Raw genomic sequence first — 8,249 nt, forward strand, 5'->3', positions numbered from 1 at the left:
GGTGTGGTATTGACAAAAAGTACTATGATATACTAATCTAAAACAGATTAAGGTGTGAAAAAGACATTGATAAGAATTTAGTAGTAATATCATTCATTAGTTAGCCAGACCACATTTTCTGTTCAACTTTGGGCATGATGGTGGGTAAAATAAATATTATATTAATGTCGCTTTTTTAGATGAAAAAACCCGAACAACTTATATATATATATGTATATATATAAAACATTTATTAAATGAAATAGTTCCCATTTTTATCGATGTTGCTTTTCCATCTTATAATGAATATTTTCTGTAAAATTCTTATCAATGCTTTAAGTGTAGCTACCAGTTTGGCCGTCAATTTTGATTTCATTCCTTTAAGTCATACACTCAATCCTTTTTAGCCGCACCTTTTTTCACGCCTAAGATATTTTTGATTATATATAAATATTTGGCAGGTTAAGTTCTCTGGCAATCTAAGTAAAACCTACAGAAATTCAATTGTTTGTGAAAAAACACATTAATTGGTTTGTTTTAAATTTTGCGCAAAGCTACACCGGGGTTATCTGCGTTAGTCGTCATAATTTAGCAGTGATAGACTAGATGGTTTGTTTGTTATAGATTTTGCGTAAAGCTACACGAGGGCTATCTGCACTATCCGTCCCTAATTTAGCAGTGTAAGACTAGAGGGAATGCAGCTAATCAATACCACCCACCGGCAACTTTTGGGCTATTCTTTTACCAACGAATAGTGGGATTGACCGTCACATTATAACGCCCCCACAGCTGAAAGAGTGACCATGTTGAGCGACAGGGATTTGAACGTGTGACCTGCTGATTGTGAGTCAAACGCCTTAATAAGGATTAGTTATTTCTGAGCAAGTAGTAGAAATTCTGAGTTGAAAAATAAAAAAAAGCTTTTATTTCACGGGTGTGTATTCCGAAGAAATCAATCGAACCAATATCACTCAGAGTACGGGGTTTTTAAACATCTACAGATTTTACTAGCTATTGTCGATATCTAAAGTAATTCAATCATAAAACGATCATAATGAAACCTTTTTTCATTACCATAGTAGCTCTTTGCATGATTATTTCAGGCAACTTCCGTTTCAAACAGGCCCGGCATGGCCAGGTAGTTAGGGTTCTTGATTCGCAATCTGAGGGTCACGGGCTTGAATCCACATTCCACCAAATACGCTCGCCCTTTCAGCCGTCGGGGCATTATAATGTGACGTTCAATCCTACTAGTAACCCAAGGGTTGGCGGTGGATGATGTTGACTAGCTGCCTTCCCTCTAGTCTATCACTGCTGAATTAGAGACGAGTAGCTTTGCGCGAAATTAAAAACAAACCGAAACCGTTTCAAATATCTTTTGGTACTGCATAGAAGCTTAACGAATGAATTGGGCAACTCTACTTCAGATCCGTACGTACATCTTGACAAATAACAATAATAATAGTTACAGCAGCATTGAGGGCTAAACTTGTATTGGTGTTTTGATGAATAAACTACTGTAATTATATCAAGAAATATTTTTCAAACTTTCAAGTTCGTGTAAGTTTTCCATAACAATGCGCAGTTCCTGGGTTGTATTTATAATAACAATATTTTTGTTTAAGTACATTAATTACATAATTCTGAGCCTTCAAAGACTCCTTTTATGCTTGATTGTTCTCTTAAATTATCGCTTCCTCCTTTGCTCATATTTATATCTATTTTTCAATGGAGCTATTAGAAAATAAAAATGTTCTTTTAACACGTGTGTGTTAATGTTAATTGACTTAAAAGTTTCGATGAAATAGCACTACTTTATTCAGTTTATATTTAAAGCAATACATTTTGGACACATTGATAAGTAATGGTATCCATACATTTGTCGTAACATTTTAGGAAGCTATAATAGTCAGAAGAGATAGGTAAGCTACTTAGCTACAAACAAACTAAGAAACAAGCAGTGTAAGTTTACTCAGAAAAATATATCTGGTAATTTTGTATAAGAGCATTTCAACCATTTAATTTTTCTGGGTTCTTCCTTTATCGCTCTTTACAACATTATCGCCATTTCATGATACCTATGAAGTTGAAAAGCCGGGGAAAAGGGGGATTTTGAAGCTGATAAATTGGAAACAGCTCTTAAGTTAACGCTCAAAAAAGAATAAACCTTATCGACTGTTAGCGTTTAGCATAGGTAATACTCCATTTCACACAAGTAAAAGATAGAAATGGGATAAAATAAGGGATTTATTGAACCCAGTTTGTACTTCAAAACTGAAATGACCAACCTAAACTGTACAAGTTGTGCACACCACAAACTCTTTTTTTTTTGTGGCAAGTCGAAGTTCCTCTCACCTGAATGACTGTTACGTTTCCAAATGGAACCATTCTCTGCTGTATACAAGGTCTAGATGATATCTTGCTACCTACTTAACTACATATATGCACCATCGCAGCAAAGTATCGATAAGAATTATTATAACTCGTCACAGATCGACTGAATCTTAACTATTTTTACACAGTTCTTTTACACAAGAATAATAATATCACGTAAATAACTTTCATGAGTTACATACAAGCAAATTAAACTATTAAATGTTATTATAAAATGCATTAAAATATTGCCATGTTTTGTGAAATGTGTAGTTTGCCCATTAGGGATGTCGTAAACATAAAATAATGTTAAATGATACACCATCTGATGAATTCGTTCGCTTCCCCAGATACACCATTATCTGATAATCTACCTGCAGGCGAGGAGCGAGTTTTTCATGCTACGTATGTTGCATATTTATTGACTTAAAGAAACTTTCACAAAAACATAATGCTCTAAAATGTTTTAACGTGTTACTTGACACAATATTAGCCCACTCAGAGACTAGAAAACATGTTTTCTTTCCTTCGTTTCTTTGAAGCTTCCAACTCTTCCACGTTGATCTATGTTATTTAGATATGAACATATTAAGTTTAAATTGGTATAACGAAAATATAACGTATTTTCCCCTTTATTTCATGATTTAGTTTTTTTTACAAGTGTATACACATGCCGAATTATTTGTTTAATTATTTCATGATACCTTCATGAAGTATTCGAAACATAAAATATCTAAATTAATATATATATATATTGTATTAAAATTAAAGTTTATCGTCAATTTTTCAGAGTTCCCAGAAGAACAATATGATTATTTAACATTTTCTTTTCATTATAATCAATAAATTCTTCAGCGGTAATGGCAACTTTTAGTCTTCAGTTGTTTGAGTCCTTACTTGTAGATTGGCTAAATGGTTTTGAAACCTTTCAAATTTAAGACAACCAGGAAATTCAGGTTCAATATAACTAATTATTTTTTTGAGCTAAGATTTTTATTGAAGTACATTTTTCTCCAAAGTGTAGACTTTTGCAACTAGTAGTATACATAGGGATTGCTTAAATGGTTAATTAACTCTTTTTAAATCTGGCATAAAAGTGATTTTGTGTTTATATGAAAGCAATAAAATATAAGATTTTATGAAGTTAGGTGTAAAGAACATCATTTGGAGCTGAGAGAGATGAAAAAGTGGCCGGATTTTGGTCAGTTCCTAAGGGATTACAGTACTCTAAATCATTAGAAAATGATTATAGTAAGGGACCACCTTTTTCTTCAGCCTTAAGGGGTCCTCTGTGATTATGAAACATTATATTCCGATCTGCAGAAAACAGAGGAGGTGTTCTAGGTCAAACATAACGGGACCTGTTCAGTGTGGGTTTGAAAAAGGAATATAAAAGGGCAGTTCAACGAAAAAAAGAGACGAAGGGATGTGAGAGAGAATGAATAAACCGCGAGAGGTGAAGGAAGACAGTAATACGCTGCCAGTAAGAAATAAAACCTATTTCTAAATCTACATGCTATTGGTTATAGTAATAAACAACAATTTGTTATTTTTACATTCGTATGAGTCAATTTATGATAGGAATAAGTAAGTACAATTGAAATAAAGTTGTTGGGCATAACAAGAGAAAGAGAAGTTCGAGTATAGCATGATCATAACAAAGTGGTGTCAAAGCTATCTACAGCAAAAGAATGCTTACAATACTATAACATTTCATAGTACGTAACGATTAAACAATATTTTTAAGACCGATTTGTTTACCGATCTGCTTTCAAATATTTGACACGTGTTTGCTATATGACTGTCAATACGAATACATATTAAGCAAATTATGCTCAACTCCACTCAACAAAATGAAAAAATATGTTAGAAGTTTCGGAAGGTAAGGCTTAAAACATAACGTCCTGTGGAAGTATTGTTAAAGACACGACATGAAAAAAAGCAAAATAACGAACACTGCGTTACAAGAAATAATGATAAAGCCTTACAAAAGTAATTTTTGAAAGTAAACAGTTTCGCAACGTTTCACAACGAAACTTAAGTGCTTTTCCCTAATAATATAGGAGGACACAATAAGAATACGAAATGGGTATAGTCTGCAATTGATGGCCATTAAAGATTTTACAAATGACCCATTTCAGCTTTAAACAAGGATTCGTAAATTTATATACCAGGAAGACACGATAAAAATAAACGGGTATATTCTGCAATTGATGGGCTTTAAAGGTTTCACAAGTGACCCATATTAGTTTTTAACAATGATTCGTAAATTTATATACCACGAAGACACGATAAGAATAAACGGGTATATTCTGCAATTGATGGGCTTTAAAGGTTTCACAAGTGACCCATATTAGTTTTTAACAATGATTCGTAAATTTATATACCACGAAGACACGATAAGAATAAACAGGTATAGTCTGCAATTGTTGGGCTTTAAAGGTTTCACAAGTGACCCATATTAGCTTTTAACAAGGATTCGTAAATTTATATATCAATTATTTTAGAGCCCAAATGCCTGTACGACTACGCACTAGAGTCAGCATCATCGTCAACTTCTGAGACACCATGTTCATGGTTTGGTAGCCCACTAAAGGATCATTGCAATAGTTTTTTCAATATCAATTAAATATATTTCTTTGGTCTTCTACCAAATGAATCCGAAATGAAACGAGAGTACCATACTCCCTCAATGTATGAAACCAACCATGGCCCATCTTTTAATGTACAAGTTTCGTGTTGGAAAACTTCTTAATTGTATTTCCCCAGATTTTTCCCCGCTCTTATATTTTGTAAGCTTGATTTCAGAAGACCTTCTTCACTGTTCCATTTGTAAAAAATACGACTTTCATTTACTCTGATAAAATTTCATACATATTAAGCTTCAATAACGTACTGGTATGGATAAACTAATGGATTCGTTAAAATCGGAGTTATAAGAAACTTATTATACAAAATTAATGATTTGATACTATGTCTTGAGCAACATAAGACATAGAATAAACTGAGAACCTGTCTCAGACTTGTAAATTAACAAGTGATTTACCCACTCACATTTCAAGCTAAAGTCATTGTATACATTTGTAATATTCAAAATTCATTGAAACATTCCAAAAATAAAACATCTTAGAACGGTACTTTGAAGCAATCATATTAAACTAGAACATTCTGAAGACTTTAATTGATCAAAGAACAAATTTGCATAAAAATTGGATAGGAATCCTCATCTCAGGCTCATGCATCACACTTAATTGACCCTATAAATAAATAAATTGAGTGACGATCGAGTGACGTTTAGAGTAGTCTTAAAGTTGACGGTAGGTGCTGTTGACTAGCTGGCTTCTCTCTGGTCTATCAGCTCAAAACTAAGGATGGCAAGTGCAAACGGCCTTTGTGCAACTTCGTACGAATATCAGGAACCATGATCGCGTATCTGAATTCCCGGAAGATTAAAAGAAACAGGGGAAAGTAGAAAATCTTGGCACGATTGACGGAATCGTTCGATTTTACAGTTAAACGCCTCAGTTCTTACGGCCTGTTGATTAGGGCGTTTGATTCCCAATCTGATGGTTGCCAGATCGAAACCCATCGTCGAACATGCTCGCCCTTTCAGTCGTATGGGCATTGCATTGTGACGGTTAATCTCGCTTTTCTTCAGTAATGTGTATCTCAAGATGTGGGCGGTGTTGACTCGCTCTCTTCCCTCCAGTCTATCATTTCCAAATTAGGAACAGCTCGAGCAGGTAGCCTTCGATTAGTTTTGTGCGTAATCTAACAAAAAAAAAACACTCTTTTGACAAAGCCATGCAGTGCAGCAATAAGAGTGCATTCGGATGGCCTGTTATCGAACGGAAACTAATAGGTGTTAAATAAAAGTTACTGACAGAATGAGGCCAGATCTTAAAGACGCCGTAGACTGACGGTCTGATTTTGATTTAGAAGTTCTAATAAAAGTGTTTATCCGCACTTTTAGCGAGAACGCATTCAGCCTTGATATAACGTGGAGACTAGGACGTGGCAAGATAGTATGATAAAGAATAAGAAAAAACGCTGTTAGTTCAACGGTAAAAATGAAAGATGTTCAGTAAGTACTTTTATTATTCTTGAAATTGGTTAATAAAGATGTGATAAGACTATGTAGGGGTAAAGACTGACACACGAGGAAATGATTAAAACAACTACAAAGAATAAGTTGGAAGACAGTTTCATAATAGTAAGGTGCTATATAATTCTAGCTTTAATCTGAAATTAATTTCTTTAATCTCACAAGTTAAGGAATTTATCACCTGGTGATTGATTTTACAAGTTAAGGAATTTATCACCTGGTGATTGATTTTACAAGTTAAGGAATTTATCACCTGGTGGTTGATTTTACAAGTTAAGGACTTTATCACCTGTTGATTGATTTTACAAGTTAAGGCTGTTATCACCTGGTGTTTGATTTTACATGTTAAGGACTTTATCAGCTGTTGATTGATATTACAAGTTAAGGCTGTTATCACCTGGTGTTTGATTTTACATGTTAAGGACTTTATCACCCTGTGATTGATCTCACAGGTTAAGGACTTTATCACCTGGTGATTAATCTCACAAGTTATGGACTTTATCACATTTGAAGTTTCCGTTTAACTATCTTTAGGGTCGGAAATTAAGGCGAATTTAGCATACAGATTAAATGTAAAATTAATTGTTCACTATAAATGTCTTTGTATTCTTAATTTTATGTATTTACCTAATTTTAATGAATCACTAATTCCTTTTTGCCAAAGAACGTCCAAGTTGTAATAGGGCCTCTTTATTATCTTAAAAGCACCAGTCAGAAATTTAATCAGATTCAAGAACGAAGCATCGAGGAGATAAAAGATGACGTTGAGTGCGTATTTTTAAATCGAGTTGTGTAAACGTTTTCATCAATTCGATCACGTTCTCATTGAGCACGATGCTGATTCCAACAACAAATTAAAAGTAATACAGCGTATTCATGAAAGAACATCAGGGTTACTGAATCGAGGTGTTTGACACTAATTCGTGAGAAGCTCGACTTCACATCGCTTGAAAGAAAAACAAAACGAGTAAAGAAATACTTCGGTATCTTTCTCAATGAGTTTGTTTGATGTTAGGCACAATGGGATATCCGTGCTGGGCCCACCACGAGTATCGAAACCCGGATTTTAGCGGTGTGCGCCCTCAGATTTACCGCTGAGGGTGGGCATAGCAATATGTAATTCACTTTGGCGACAATGTAATTTGCAGATATACGCGTGTATGCATTTATTATGACAAACTGCACGAAGATGTTACTTCAAAAAACACACTTAGAGCCATTTCAATTTAATGTTTGTGCTTGCATGGATATTTGGATTCAATGCGTATGTTCCATTCTATGATTTCATGTATGAAGCGCCTCACAAACAAATAAAACTCCAATAGAACACGTGCTCTAATAATTACTGGTAAGAAAATAACTGAAATCAGACGATTCAAATTTATTAATATTGATTATGTCCCCAAGTGTTATAAATATTAAACTCACCAAAGGGGGTAATCTCTGACAGACGAAGAGCATATTTATTCACCAACCAATTGAAAATTACAATGTACAATTTTCATTATTTAATATTGACCCAAGTGTTATAAATATTAAACTCACCAAAGGGGGTAATCTCTGACAGACGAAGAGCATATTTATTCACCAACCAATTGAAAATTGCAATGTACAATTTTCATTATTTAATATTGACCCAAGTGTTATAAATATTAAACTCACCAAAGGGGGTAATCTCTGACAGACGAAGAGCATATTTATTCATCAACCAATTGAAAATTACAATGTACAATTTTCATTATTTAATATTGACAAACTTATAACAAATACTACTGGGAATAAACAGTAGCGT

The sequence above is a fragment of the Limulus polyphemus genome, unplaced genomic scaffold (genome assembly GCF_000517525.1).
Source record: "Limulus polyphemus unplaced genomic scaffold, Limulus_polyphemus-2.1.2 Scaffold459, whole genome shotgun sequence".
Taxonomy (NCBI): Eukaryota; Metazoa; Arthropoda; class Merostomata; order Xiphosura; family Limulidae; genus Limulus; species Limulus polyphemus.